The sequence below is a fragment of the Eptesicus fuscus genome, chromosome 5 (assembly GCF_027574615.1).
Source record: "Eptesicus fuscus isolate TK198812 chromosome 5, DD_ASM_mEF_20220401, whole genome shotgun sequence".
Classification (NCBI taxonomy): Eukaryota; Metazoa; Chordata; class Mammalia; order Chiroptera; family Vespertilionidae; genus Eptesicus; species Eptesicus fuscus.
In genome coordinates, this window is record NC_072477.1 from 52,254,191 (window position 1) to 52,269,469 (window position 15,279).

The 15,279-nt window shown below is 49.8% G+C and overlaps 1 protein-coding gene and 1 long non-coding RNA gene across 5 annotated transcripts in view; one reads left to right on the top strand and one right to left on the bottom strand.

Moving 5' to 3' along the window:
- The first annotated feature begins 1,225 nt into the window (after positions 1-1,225).
- On the top strand, positions 1,226-4,900 carry LOC129148995 (uncharacterized). The gene is made up of 3 exons (XR_008555990.1): positions 1,226-1,282; positions 3,912-3,997; positions 4,315-4,900. It is a non-coding gene; the product is annotated as an uncharacterized LOC129148995 (long non-coding RNA).
- A 7,112-nt stretch (positions 4,901-12,012) lies between these two features.
- The window catches only part of TCF12 (transcription factor 12), a 386,352-nt gene continuing 383,085 nt past the window's right edge, over positions 12,013-15,279 (bottom strand). For all 4 annotated transcript variants that reach the window (XM_054716203.1, XM_054716202.1, XM_054716201.1 and 1 more), the window contains one exon: positions 12,013-14,330. The gene's annotated coding sequence lies outside the window, so the exon portion shown is untranslated. The remainder of the gene's footprint in view (positions 14,331-15,279) is intronic.

Consider the following 15,279-nt stretch of genomic DNA (forward strand, 5'->3'; position numbering starts at 1 on the left):
CCACGGCAAAGGGGGCGAGTCCCTCATTCCCACGGACACGGAGGAACAGCCAGCAGTACAGACCCATTTCCTAAGTGAAGCACAAGCCCAGGCTCTGTTCTCTGACGACGTGAACATTACACATCTTTATTAAGAGAGAAAATAAAAATAAAAAGCAAAGCCTCCACCTGAGGCTCTCCAGAGGGATCCTAGCGCTGCCTCATCTGAGGATCCGCCTGAGGATCCGCCCTCGGCCGCGCAGCCCTCCGAGGCCCCCGGGCGAGGCGGTCCAGGCGCCGAGGGGCCGGGTGGGCCGGCACTGCTGCCTTCATGGGCCCTTTTCTCCATCAGAAAACACTGGTTCCGGTTAGACTGTACAGCCGTGTGGGCATAGAGATGAACATGCTGATACTGTGTACTAAAACTCTTTCCTCAACCAAAAAGTATATTTCTTCTCTCTGACTCTAAACGAAACTGAAATATTCCCAAGGCCCCTATAATGGGGAGGTCCCGGGCACCGAGCCTCCGGGGCCTCCTGGGGGAGTCGGCCCTGGTGCTGGTGCGGTGCCCCCGTGCCCAGGGGCCTCACAGCCTGGGCGGGGGGTTGGGGGGGTCTGGCCCTCAGAAGATGGAAAACCAGAGGCACAGGGAGGAGGCCAGGACCCAGGCTTGGCCGTCGCTTGGCCCCAGAGCAGGTGGGAAGTGGAAGGGGAGCCGCGTGGGAGCCGCAGAGGAAGCGCCTCACTGCGGTGCCGCCCCGCTGGCCCCTCACAGGGGTCTTTGACGCTCCCCTCAGAGGGGCAAGGCTGGCCCAGCACCCGGGTCTGGCTGCCAGGTCAGGGGGCCTGGGAACAGGCACGGGCACCTGGCAGGGGTGCCCGGGCCTTGGTCGCCCAGCAGAGCCGGCCTGCGTCCTACCGAGCCCTCCGCAGTGCCCGGCGGAGTGCTGGCCTGGGACACAGAAGTTCTTTTTCATTGACCGCCTGCCACTAAGTTTGTGGCCCAGGGGATGCTGAACCAGCCACCCCCAAATGGAACCTCTGCCCAACGGTCCCAACAATTGCAGGCAGCAGGGGGCGCCCCGGCGCTGGGAGCTAAAGGAGGGCTGGGCCGGTGCTCCGAGCTCGGGGCCTGGGTGCCCAGAGGCCGCAGTGTACCCAGGAAAGCCGGGGGACAGGAAAAGGCCGGGCGCAGGCTCCGGCTGGACGTACTGCGATGGGGGCAGCAGAGGCAGGGGCAGCTCAGACTACAAAGCCGTCCCAGGAAGGCGAGGTCCAGGATGGAAAACAGCCCGATGTTGAAAGTAAGTCGTCATTCCCGCTCACCCAACCCCACCTCTGAAAAGCCGTTTCCTGTCTGTCTGGCGACATCTCTCCCCAGACTCCCTGCTTCCTTCCTGAGGGCCAAGGGAACCGCTGTCCCCCGTCCAGGTCCAGGACACACACAGGAAGGCCATGAGCGACAGGGCGGGGGGGCGGGGGGGTGGAGGGGGGCGCTAAGCTGACCCTCCCCTGGAAGGCTGGGATCCACAGAGCCCCTCCATCGCTTGTCTTTGTCTAAAAATAAACAGGGAGGAAAGAGAAGGGTGGACCCCCCTTTCAGAGGGAGGCCAGCGGGGCCTCCTCTGAGGACCCACCCCCCTCCAAGGACCCCACTCAGGGATCTTATTTGTAGTTACAACAAATGCGGCCCTTTCCGCAGTCAGGACAAACCTGAGATGAGAACAGTCAGGGGGAGACGAAGAGAAGCAAAGGCAGCGCGTGCAGGAAGCACAGAGCAAAGCAGGCGGAACAAGGATTGCAACAGCCTGGACCGCACATGCTGATAAGCTTCTAACAACGCCGGCGCCCTGATAAGCTCTCAGATTGCGGCCTGCGCTTTGATCGCCCAGAAAGGAGTCCCACAGTGAGGCTGGGTCACGGCAAGTGGGGTGGCAGAGGGGAAAGCAGGGCCAGTGCCTTGCCTTTAGGGCCTGGACTTAGCCCCTGTCTCTTCCAACTTCCTCACAGTTTGCACAGATGGAGTATGAGGCCCAGACAAGTGAAGTAACTCGCTCAGGGTCACACAGCAAGCTGGGGAAGGAAAAAAAAAAAATCTGGGATGAAAGCCCCAAATAACTGGATCCCCAGTCCAGCGTTCTTCGTTTAGTTGTTCACTGAGCCACTCAATCAAAGAGTAATTACTGAGTGCTCACAGGCAGGCTCTGCTCGATTCTGTCTCAGAGCGGTTACCATCTTTCAGCCAAATCCCATCCGCCCGGCACGCCTCAGCCCAGCTCCTCCGGGTTCTCCCAGCCTGGCCTGCTCCCTTTCTGCCGGCAAGGCCGTGCCTTCAGGGAGCTCGGACATGGTGTCTGCAGACGTCCCCGGCCGCTCATCAGCAGGGCTCGCAGGAGGAGCTTCGAGCAGGCCAGCACCCGCCCGGCCCTGGCGGCCCCTCTCAGACGGGGTCTGGGGGAAACCAGCACGGACGGCTGCCGAATGGGCCCAGAGGTACTGACTCCGCATTTGTGTGATGTGTCTTTGGATCATCCCGACTGCAGTATTTAGCCTCTGCTAAAGCTAAGTGCTTTCCACACATTCCATTATTCAAACCTTCCAACAACCCTCTCGGCTGAGTACCGCTATTCTCCCCATTTCACAGATGAGAAACCGAGGCCTAAAGGGATTAAGTAGAATAAGGGAGGAGGGACAAGCCTACCTGACAGAAGAACTCCAAATATACATCCGAATACTCCTTCCTTCAGAGAGTGTCCTTGAGGGCGGCCCGGACTCAGTGGCTGGCTTCCAGGGAACAGAACATGGAGGGAGAACAGTAACGTTGCCGGGGAGAAACTCAGCAGACACCACCTTAACGACTAGTGACAAATGGTGTTTGTTTGTTTTAAACTTTATTGATTTCAAAGAGAGAGAGAAACATTGATTTGTTGTTCCACGTGTTGACGCACTCATTGCTTGAGTCTTGTGTGTGCCCTGACTGGGGGTCAAACCCGCAACCGGGGTGCATGGGGATGATGCTCTCACCAACTGAGCTGCCCGGCCAGGGCTAGGGCAAGTCGTGATGACAGCCTGTACCCTGACAGGATGGTGATGAGGGCACTTCACTTCTGTGCTCTTCTTCCCCCAAACCCATAACCCTAGTCCAAATATGAGAAAGAGCCCAACCCAGGTACATTCTACAAAACGCTCTCTCAGTACTCTGCAACTTGGCCAAGTTATGCAAAAACAAGGAAAGATTGAGAAATGGTCCCTGATTGAACACATGTAATGTGGCCTGGCTGGTGTGGCTCAGTGGTTGAGTGTTGACCCATGCACCAAGAGGTCCCCAGTTTTGATTCCTGGTCAGGGCACATGCCTGGGTTACTGGCTCCATCCCCAGTAGGGGGTGTGCAGGAGGCGGCCGATCGATGTTTTTTTCTCTCTCTCTCCTTCTCCCTTTCCCTTCCTCTCTTTCTCAAAATCAATAAAAATGTATTTTTAAAAAAGGCAATGTGGTATCGTGGATTGGATTCTGGAACAAAAAAGGACATATGTGGGGTGAAACTGGTGAAATCTGAAAAAAGTTTGTCATTTGGTTATTAATAATGCACCGCTGCTAATTTCTTAGCTTTAATAATGTGCCATGGTTAGGTAAGATATTCACATTAGAGGAAGTGAGGTAAAGGACCGAAGAGGCTTCTGTGTTATATTTGTAATTCTGCTGTGAGTCTACAGTTATTGAAAAGGAAGAGTTAAATAAAAAAAAGGATTAAGCCCAAGGTCAAAGGGTAAGTCAGGATTCAAATCCAGACCCCTGACTTTCTAAGGTCTCTGTTTGATCTTAACTCCCTCCTTGGTTGTGTCTTCAAATAATGCCCCTGCTGTTCATTGAGTGTTATATTCTAGACGCTTTTACATAAGTTCTACAAAAACAAGTCATTTTTTGTTTTACAGGCATCTACCCTGTTTCTCCTCCTGTGGATGACACTCTCTTCAAGGGATGGTGGCTTTTCAGTAGGAGTGCTGGTCCTCATTTCCAGGTTCAAACATTAGCACCTCATGGCACGTGTGCACACACTTATATGCACACATGCACACACACTCACACACACACTCACACACACACTCACTCACACATGCATACACCCTCATACACACATGCACACACACTCACTCATATGCACACATGCACACACACTCACACACACACTCACACACACGTGCACCCTCATACTCACACACATGCACTCACATGCATTCACACATACACACATGCACACACACTCATACCCTCACCCGCAGTCATTTACCCAGATGTGTGCTTGGGGTGGTACATCTTCCCTCTCTTGTTTCCTAGTGAGTGGGAGGCCGCCCTGCTTTCCAGCCAATGGTCCCCTGGGGAGCTGTCTCAGGCGAAGGTACAAACAGGGCCTGTTTCCCCTCGGAGCTTTCAGTTCACTGGAAACGTGTTCCCAACGCAGTGGCACCCTCAGCAGCCTCTGCGACAAATCCAGGGCGGGCCAGGCCTGAAAGTGAAGGACACCCCAGGAGCAGTCCCCTGCCCCCAGCCAGTGTTCGCTGCTGCCGCGGCTGTTAGTCCGATTGCCAAGAGTTAGGTCCTGCCTGACTCGCTCCCCTCTCCCCCTGCCCCCTCTCATCTGAGCTAACTCTCCCTCCTGGGTCCCAGAGCGCTGGTCAGTATCCTGGGGGCATGTGTGATTTCTGGCCTCTGCTGCTGTCTGCCTGGTGGGCATCTCTGTGTCTCCTGCAGCACCCATCCCAGCGTGGTGCTGCCACTGCAGGAGACCCCCACCCTTGGAGGGAGGGAGAGGCGGGAGCCCCTGGGCTCAGCTTCAGCTCCACCCGCCAGGAAACTGGAGCTCCAAGGGCCTGACATGTCTTGTCTGACTTTAACTTTTTATGAAAAACATAAAAACACACAATATTATCAACTAGAGGCCTTGTGCATGAAAATTCGTGTACTGGGCGGGGGGAGGGGGTCCCCTCAGCCCGGCCTGCGCCCTCTTGCAGTCTGGGACCCCTTGGGGGATGTCCACCTGCCGGCTTAGGCCCGCTCCCCGACATCCTTAGCATTGCCTTGCAGCCGTCAGCCCAGCTTCTGGCTGAGTGGCGCTCCCCCTGTGGGAGCGCACTGACCACCAGGGGGCAGCTCCCGCATTGAGCGTCTGCTCCCTGGTGGTCAGTGTGCATCATAGCGAGCGGTCGTTTCCCCATTAGGGTCAATTTGCATATTACCCTTTTATTATGCAGGATATTCTGACATTCTTGTTTCATCTACTCTGTACATTTTTTACTAGAATATTTTAAAATAAAACACCTCGAAATGTGAGACTGAGATACAAGAACCATTGAATTTTGGGGTTAAATGAACCTCAAAAGTCATTCTGTGTTCCAACAGGCTGGCCTGGGCTGGTGGCCGAGCAGTGGGTGCCCAGCCTGGGAACAGCCCGGCCCAGGAGGATGCGCTCGGCCCGGGGCCTTGGGGAACATGCCCTGGGGTGATGTTCAGTTCTTCCCGTGCCCAACAGAGCCCACCCAAACAATCCTCTTGCCTCCTTTTCTCCAACTCCCCTCTCCCCTGCACCACACCTGGCAATTTAGGGACCAGTGTTCCCATTTCACGAGCAAGGCCATTATGCTCAGGGAGGCTGGGGGCCTTGCCCACGACTGGCCAGTGGAGGCAGAGCAGAATGGAAGGACTGCCCCCTTGCCCCCACCCCCCACACTGTCCTGGTTTATTCTCACGAAGGGAGCAGTCTGTCAGCACCCCGTTCCCAACAGCAAATAGGGGGCAGGCTCCTGGTAAAGGCTGCTTGTGAAAGGCGGCTTTGGGAAGTGAAAGCTGAATCTGAGAGCTAGGTTTTAGGAAGTGTGTTAAATGAGCGGGAGAAAGGTTTGCTGGGGCTGGGGGTGGGGGCTTCAAAGCGAGCCTCAAAACACACACTATGGGGAATGCTCCTTCCCCGCCCCAGACTGCGGGAGTCTCCGCTCCAGCCCTACCCACGCTGCCCAGGGGCCTCGGTCCCCATTGTATCTCCCGTCCTTTGATGTCGGATAAACCCAGTTCATCTCTTTCATATCACTACAAAGGAGCCTCCTAATTACTTTGTTTAGACAGCCTCTTTTCCAAATATTACACATTCGGTCTTCCAGGCCCCCCAAGCACTTCACATCATCCAGGTTGTTGCAAAATCCACTTTTCCCAAACTGGTTGGCACTCTTCTCTCCCCATTACCAGCCTCCCTGGGCAGATCTGGACACGTCCCTTCCCCTCCCCCCATCCCCCCCCCCCCCCTCAAAGGTTGCACCAGGACACAGCCCTTCCTCTGGGAGACGTCAGCAGTAGGGGACCTCGGAGAAGCCTCCGGGCCACGGGAGTCAGGCAAGGGTGCAGGGGAGGCCGGCTTGTGGGCGAAGCTTTGCCCTGGCGGTGGCAGGCGGCACCCAGCCCAGGGCCCTCTGCTAGACCACAAACTGCCCTGAGTGGCCGTGCCTCTCCAGGTGCCACCTGCTTGGTCGCTGGGGCACTCCTTCTCCTTCAGTCTCTCTGATCCTCCACCAACACACGCCGACACCAGGTTCTACTGGAGCCGATTCCAGACAGCCCCTGGCTCCCTCTGCACACCCCGCAGGGGTCTCTAAAGGACGCGGACTTAGGCAGACAACCACGGCCTCCCATCTACAGTTACAGACAGTTACTTTCTGGACAGCACCAGGTGTCCAGTGTTCCAATTTCCCCGTGTCTCCCGGCTGTACTTTTGTAGTTGGTTGGTTTGGACCAGGATCCAAACACAGGTCACCCCACTGAGTAGGGAGGCTCGCAGGGCCTCATTTTGGGGGTGGGCGTGGGTGGGGGTGGGTGGTTGATGGGAGGGGCAGGCCTTCTCTCCGTTCGCCCTCTGCCAGAGGCAGACGCAGCGCCTCTGTGTTGTTGTTAACCCTCGGGGCTCATCCGGTAGCCTTGCGCTCTCTCCGCATCTCCTGGTCAGACTCGGTGTGGCACTCCTTCCAGGCAGCCGTGTGCACCGGCCCTGGCTGTCAGCCCTGGCTGTCCTCGTCCACGGTGTTTCCCTGGTCACACTGTCGGCTCCTGTCACCTGTCTTCCCAGGCGCTGTGATCTCCGCGATGGCAGGGCCTCCAGGTGCCCGCCACACGGTCAGGCCGGCTGAGCACGTGCTGGTGACTAAGGAGCAGGTGTGCAAGGCATCCGTGTCTGATTCGCTGCTCCCGGCCTTGCTTTCCTAGGGGTTAGGAAGTGCCCGCTCTGTGCCATGCCCTCTGGATTCCTCAGCTCTCACCACCACACGTGAGCCAGTGCGGCTGTTCATTGTCCCCCTTTTACAGAGAGGAGACTGCAGCTCACCGTGGTAAGCTGGTTGGTCACATCTCCTGGCTGCTGCGTCGCAGTCCCTCCTTCCTTCTGTTGCCCTCCCTGCCACCTGCGAAGAGCCATTTGGGCCACCAATCCTGGCTGAAAGGTTCTAGAAAATGCCGGTAATAGAACAAGTAGGCCCCCGCTTCCCAGCTGCAGAAAGTGGTTCTTTTCACGATTTCTGCTCAGGTTGCAGAGCGATTACCCCTTCCCCTCCAGCCTTGCCCCCAGCCCAACGGAGCTGAGTTCTTTCTCCACCGTGGCATCCTCAGTCCCCATAGCTGAGCAAGCCTCGAGCAGGTACTTCAAATCAAGCAGGTGCACCCCCCCCCCCCCCCCCCCCCCCCCCGCTTAACCGTGCCTACCTGTGCATCAGTAGGCAGGGAGCAAAGCAAGGAAAACACATACATTTAAAAAATATATGTATTTTATTGATTTTTTTTACAGAGAGGAAGGGAGAGGGATAGAGAGTTAGAAACATTGATGAGAGAGAAACATCAATCAGCTACCTCCTGCACACTCCTTACTGGGGATGTGCCCGCAACCAAGGTACATGCCCTTGACGGGAATCGAACCTGGGACCCTTCAGTCCACAGGCGGACGCTCTATCCACTGAGCCAAACCGGCCAGGGCTACACATACATTTTCATGTGCGATCCTTGCAGGAGGCGCCCCTCCTCACCATTGCGCTCATGGGCTGGCAGAGAGCACTCAGGTGCTGGGACACGTTTACCTGCTTCTTCCTTCGGTTTCCTGCTCCTCCCTCTCCACCCCTGGACAGAAGGTCGGTGGTTGTTTGGGAAGAATAGGGCCTTTGTGTTTCTCTCCTTTCTTCCTTGCGCCTAATTAGGATTATGCTTGGGAATCAAGCTCATTAATCTCTGCCAGTGTGGGGTGAGGGCAAGCTTCTCGCACTATCAGTGTTGATCAATAGCTCACTGCCGAGTCTGAAAAACAACCCCGCCTTTCATCACGGGCTTTAATGAGGACCAGCGGGATGGCCTGTGGGAGGGCGGGGTGAGTGGGTGTGGGCCAGCCTGAGGGTGAGGTGTCAGGGAAGGGGGAGCATCAGGGGGGTCACAGGGAGTGAGTACGCCCACGATGGGTGTATTTCAGGACAAGGGGTCCTTCCTGCGGACAGACCGGAGGCCACAGCCCGCTTCCCACACTGGGCGCCCCCCTCGGCCGAATGATTAGGAGAAAGGACTCGGGTGTGCAGGAAAGGGGTCTGCAGACGGTCTGGGAAATGGGAGAAAGAAATGGGAGAAAGCAAAACATCTCGTAGGGCTGCAAGGGACAGAGGAAGGAAAGACCTGGCCCTGGGAGCAGGGGAATGGGGCCTGTTAAGAACGCCGTGCTGTCCCGGGGGTCCTGCGGGTCTAGGCAGAGCAGATCTCCGGAGATGCCCAGAGTCCTGGCCTCCAGGGGGAAGGCACAGTTGTAGTTCTCCCGCAGGAGACTATCAGTAAACGAGAGGGGGAAAAGGGTAACTGAGAGACGGGCATTGAAGGAACCCAGGATGGGTTTAAGACCTTTGGAAGTCCTAGCCTCCTCCATCTGAAACATATTAAAATGAGCTCAAATCACACATTAAGTAATTTTATTTTGCTATAAAAAATCGAGATGATTTTTTAATAATTGTTTTTTTAAATGAATTTGATTTTTGTAGTCTATTTTTGGGCACATTTTTTCCAGGCTGCAAACGTTTTCACAGGCTTTGGAAAGCGGTTGTGCTTTCAGTGTGTGAGGGCAAAACGGCTCAGGGAGCTGCGGGACCTCAGCGAGGGGCCCGGGCCGCTGGAGCCTGGAGCCTCGAGAGCAGGCACTGTGCAGCAGAGCCCCATGCCAGTTTTGGGACGAGATTGTAGGTCTAGGCCCGTGGTCGGCAAACTGCGGCTCGCGAGCCACATGCGGCTCTTTGGCCCCTTGAGTGTGGCTCTTCCACAAAATACCACGGCCTGGGCGAGTCTATTTTGAAGAAGTGGCGTTAGAAGAAGTTTAAGTTTAAAACATTGGGCTCTCAAAAGAAATTTCAATCGTTGTACTGTTGATATTTGGCTCTGTTGACTAATGAGTTTGCCAACCACTGGTCTAGGCCACAGGGTACAGAAAAAACCTTTCAGGCTATCTTCTGAAATAAGTGCTAAGACAGGGACATATGAGGACAGAAGAAGAAAACAGGGTATTTCTACTGCCAGGGACATGCCTCACTCAGTACAGGGCAGAGGGAAGAGCTCCTGGGGCTGGGACGCTCTCACAGGGAAACACCCCACAACGAGAACATCTGGCCGTCTAACCCAGGTGGCCACCCACCGACTGGGACGATGATGATGCCCTGGGAACACCAGAATACTACACCCAGCAGCCGCAGGGACTCGGCCCGTTTGCCAGCCCATGTCGCAGCCCATGAAGGTGAGGGAGGAATTCGCCCTTCCCAATAACATGTGTGGGTGCACTTTGTGGAATGCCAAGGGAGAAAGAATTCCAGACTTTGAAATGCTGATTAGCCTGCTGAGGTTACCTATGGTCCTAGCAACTGCAGAAGACAGTTGGTTTTGTTCGCCAGTTTCGTGGGGAGTAACATACCGGTGTGGAAGCTGTGGACACACGCTTCTGAGATCTCTTGAGGGATCACCTGTCTGGAGAGTGCAGGTGCGCTACCTTTGCTGCAGTATTCTGAGGTCTATCTCCCCAGGTGACTCACAGCCAATGACTGATGACAACAGAGATATCAGTTCCTTAACGTTTCTGCCCAACACTAGACTCCTCAATAGGGAATCGTCTTGGTCCCCATTGGGCAGGCCAGGGCACTCCCACAACTCCACGGCAGCCTACCCCTCCTTCCTCCTTGCCTCCACAGATGTCAGGCCTGCATCAGGGTCTGCAGGCCCATCTTGACTATTTGCACCCATTGTTTCATCCAGTACTTACACAACTCTAACATGTATCTCCATGTTTCAGGTAAGGAAATGGAGTTAATTAGATGCTGACCTTGGATTTAAATTGAGGACTGTATGATGCCAAAGCTAATACTCTTTTAAAACACACACACACATACATCCACACACACGATGTGATGTCTACTTAAAATCTGAGTTTCCATGGGAGAAAAAATATATCAACTAGGAGAAAAATGAAAGAAAAATATAGTAGAGAGAAAAATAAATCCAACGAATAGAACTGGCTTACAAATCTGTCAAGAGAAAGAATAACAAATCAAGGCACCAAGATTTGTTGGCAAAGTTTTAAGCATCTTGATCTGTTACTAGGTGTGTTCTTGTAGAGAAATATAACCTCTTTGGGCCTTCGTCTTTATACATCTACTAGAGGCCCAGTGCATGAAATTTGTGCATGGGGGGGGGAGGGTCCCTCAGTCCAGCCTGCACCCTCTCAAATCTGGGACCCCTCGGGGGATGTCCGACTGCTGGTTTAGGCCCGATCCCACCCTCTCACAATTGGGACCGCTGGCTCCTAACCACTCACCTGCCTGCCTGCCTGATCACCCCTAACCTCTCTGCCTGCTGGCCTGATCACCCCTAATTGCTCTCTCCTGCTGGCCTGTTCGCCCCTAACTGCCTCTGCCTTGGCCCCCGCCACCGTGGCTTTGTCCGGAAGGACGTCTGGAATAATGTCCAGATGTCTGGTCTAATTAGCATATTACCCTTTTATTAGTATAGATTAATGAGGCAGTTGATAAGATGGTATCTAGATTTCAATTCTAACCTTCTGTATTTTCTTCAGATGGAACTTTTATTTAGTTGTTTTCTATAAAGAAAAATGAAATTGACATTAACTGTTTTCACCAAATCCCAGTTAGCAAAATGATCTGTGGACAGTGGGTTTCATAATTCATGGAGAAGCATCATGCCAGGATCCCAAGAGGGTGTGATGGGGCCATGGGCACCTCACACACAGGCCCACAGAAAGGCTACCCACTGTTTCTCAAGCCCTTGCTTGGCATGAACTTCTCATGGGCAATCACTATGCATATTTCTAGTGGCGGTGGTGTGTGTGAGAACTGGGATGAAAGCAGAACTTTTTAGCTGAAAACAGTAAATACAACCATTCCCTAATTATGATCTAGGCTTTTTGTGAGAAAAGGGACATAAAACATGTGAAAAGCGCTTTGAAGAATATTCATTTGAAAAGCCTCATTTAAATATTTTTCCATTTTCTTCATTTATTTCTAGATCTACAAATGAGTAGTTATTAACTATTAACTGATGTTTGGTCAAACAGTTAAGGAAAAGGCTAAAAGGCCACTCTCAGAAGAGAGAGCAAGAGAAATACAAAACCCAGAGAAGCTACAGACTCTAATACCAACTCAGTTCTACAGGCTGACTCTGCCCGATGGGTTTAATGTTATAAATGATGCAGATATGAAAGCAGCATGCGCCTCTCACCACACACACAAAAGCAGTTATGTGAGGTGATGGATGTTAAATGACCTTATTGAGGTAATCATTTTGCAATATATGCATATATAACACATTATGTTGTATACGTTAAACTTCACAATGTTATATGTTAATTATATTTCAATATAGCTGGGGCGGGGTAAAAGAAAAGCAGTGTGGGCATTTCTGAGAGGAATGAGATGAAGAAAACAAAATGCATTATTCTTTGAGAGAGAAATGTAAAAAACTCACTAGTTTACTATGTTAAAAAAAGATGGCACATTTATTGCTACATAAATGTTATATACATATTGTGTTTTCTGTTACAGTGACAGAAAAATTTTGAACTTCTTGCTGCTGGTTGAAAAGATTTATCAATAATACCTTGAATTTGACACAGGATACAAATCTGCAATAAACCAACAATGGAAACTGGAGAACAAGATGAGAAGCAATTCATCTCGGACAATTAGCTCTTACAATACTCCATAGGTACTACACGGTATGCTAGAGTCCTACTATGGTCTTAAAATGCTATTGTAAATTTCTGATATTAATGAACAGGTTATGGTAAATAACCCTACATTTTTACTACCTAATATAATAAAATAAAGTAAGAAACTTTTTACTGAAAACTTTTTGATTTCAAAAATCTAGAAAGAGTAATATTTAGAATTCAAGAAATTTTCTTACAAGATTATTGTATAAAAGACTAGCTACAGTGAAAAATAAGCCAAATGTTTTTTTCTCTCTATTTTATGAAGGAAAGCTTCTGGGCATACTGCAAAGTCTAATATAGCGAAAAAGACAACAAGCTCTGAAGGAAAAGGCCAGGCAGTGGCCTATGTTCACTCACACATCATAAGCAACAATTTCTGTTTAGCTGATTAACACTGAAATGAAGAACAAGGCCACAGAGAGAGTCTGATGTAATCGGAGAATATATGCAAATTAAAGTAACTAAAAAGTCCACTAAGTTCACAAAAGGCTGACTTGTTAGGAATCATCCTGATTGGAGGATCTGAAGTTCTGTCCTGTTTTTGTTCTTTCAAATGAACAGAAATCTTTAAGCTACATAGTGATTTGGGTCCTTTCTTCTGTGTGCTGATTGCCACTGTTGATACTGGCTATAAGGAATTATTAAGCTAAGACAACCTTGTTTAGCATGTTTTTCTCTCCCAGGGTAGTTGTGGTGGAAGACAGATTTCATGGAAGTTCAAAGTGCTTATTATGTCTAACAAAAAACAACTCTTAAGGGTAAGAGACAGAGGGGTGCGTTAGTGCACAGCATTATGATGGACTGACAAGCACTGGTTTAATGCTAATCTGGCTCATCTTCTTGGGGCAGGGCAGATGGTTTGCAGCTGATTAAATCACCCACTGAATTCTTCCCCACTGCCCACCCATCCAAACGACAGAAAAATAAAGGCGAGGAAAAGGAAACATGGGTGACCACTGCTCTTGTATCCCATTAAGTAACCAGCCTCAGAGTGGTGTGTTCATTTATCACACTACCTGCCTTGGTGACTACTGGGTTTTGTTATGGTCACCATAACTACAGCCTGAAATCTCCTTTGTATTTTAAATCTGTTTTGTGCTTACTTATAGCTAACACTTTATAAGTACTATATGTAGTACTTACTGCTTGGAAAACAAAGCAATTTCTAAATAGTAGATTCTTCCCTTGTAATTTACACTTCTTGCTATTACAAGCTTTACTATGAAACCTAGAAGCTTGAAAAGTCTTGGTTATTATTAGAAATAAAGCAATATGTATTTTGGGGAAAATCTAGGGGACAAAATTTCCCCTTTCAAAATCGAAGCTAAGTTATGGTCACAGATGGTCTCTGCTTATCTTTGTAAGGTAAATAGGCAAAGCACAGAGGGCTACACGGAGGGTTCTGGACTGTGACCATAAACTACTCCATTTCAGAGACCAAAGAGAACACCCACCAAGAGAAAAGAAAAATGAATGAAAAAGTGAAAGCGAGAAAAAAGCTATACCAAGTAGTATTTTCCTATTTTATGAAAAACAGTATTCATATGGCAAAAGGATAGGACAGGGCAACAAAAGACTTTTCCCTTCCTTTTTAAGACACTAACAGGTATGCCGGGAATGCTAAGGGCCAATGGTTGTCACTGCTTTGTTCTCTGCACGTGAACAGCTTTAACGAATGCTGGCATCAGCTGAGTGTACATCAGCTTTCCACATTAACTTTTTCCCTTTATATGTAGACCTTACAGTTCCATAACAATAAATAAAATTTGTAGTTACAATGCATTTGTCAATTCAGTTTAGGCACAAGGCAACTTCCACGGTGAGTGGAGAGATCGAGACAATCTCTGATTGTGCAGAAGCAACACACTGCTTGCGACAAAATGACACGTTGATGAGCTTCCTATCTTCACTTCTGATGAAGTGCTGACCAGTTGCTTTGATCGTAGGATTACATTTGAGTTTCTTGCTTCAAGTGTCTTGTTTTTTCTTCTCCCTTCTATCAGGTTTGTCTTCAGATAATCTGAGTTGTCCAGTCCTTATGAGGAGAGTTCACCTTCTATCTAGCCTACTGATAACTCTGGAACTGTGGCAGGGAGAGCCAAGGGGAGAACAGAACCAATTAGCACATCATTGTTAAAATAAACACCTCCCCAGAAAAAGACCCCAAAAGGTTGACATTTCTTATACCCAGTTTTACACTACATTAGCAGTCTCCTACATGACTTATATAAGCCTCTTTTTTTCAAGGGGTAATTAAAATAGTTTTACTTGAAGATGTGGTAAGATTTTTAAAGGAGATCATGTGGTTATAGAATAACAAAATACAGGATTATACAACAGCTGTGACAATTAAGCAAACCTTAATTTGAGCAACATTCCAGTTGACAATACCTGAGCTTTGAGGTTCTACCCATGCCTCCAGCCCATCAATCACACTGTGTTAACCGTTCATACCTATCTTCTCTAAACTGAACATTTCTGAAGGCAGGGACCATTTTGAATTCATCTTCACATTGATCCCAGTTCCTGGTCAATAGTAGGTCCTCTAGAAATATTTGCTCAATGAATTTTTAAGAAAATGTATAGTTCACATTTTACACATATTTATATCCTTAATGTAATATAGATAGTAGTGACTCTAAAAATTTCCATTTTAGCCATTTTTTATGGAAATAGTTTTAGGAAGACTCATACTTTGCACCTCCTTTTTCAACAATAACCACAGTATTATTTGCAATAGAGGGATGCTCTTAGGGATGGATAACGGAGATACTCAAAGCCACCTGGCCTTATATTACATGGTGGGAAATTCTTGTGCTTTTACAGTCATTCATTCTGTGATCATTTACCAGCTAATTTGATTCTAGCAGTTATTTTCCTGATGCTCAGTCTCTTGCTGGTTTTAATCTGCCGCCCAGTTCTATAAAGAATTGAAGGTTATCAGGTGAGACTAGACAACTAACTACCTTTATGAAATTAGTAACCTATAAGACATATTTTAAGATAATAAACACTAACCAATAAAATCTAAT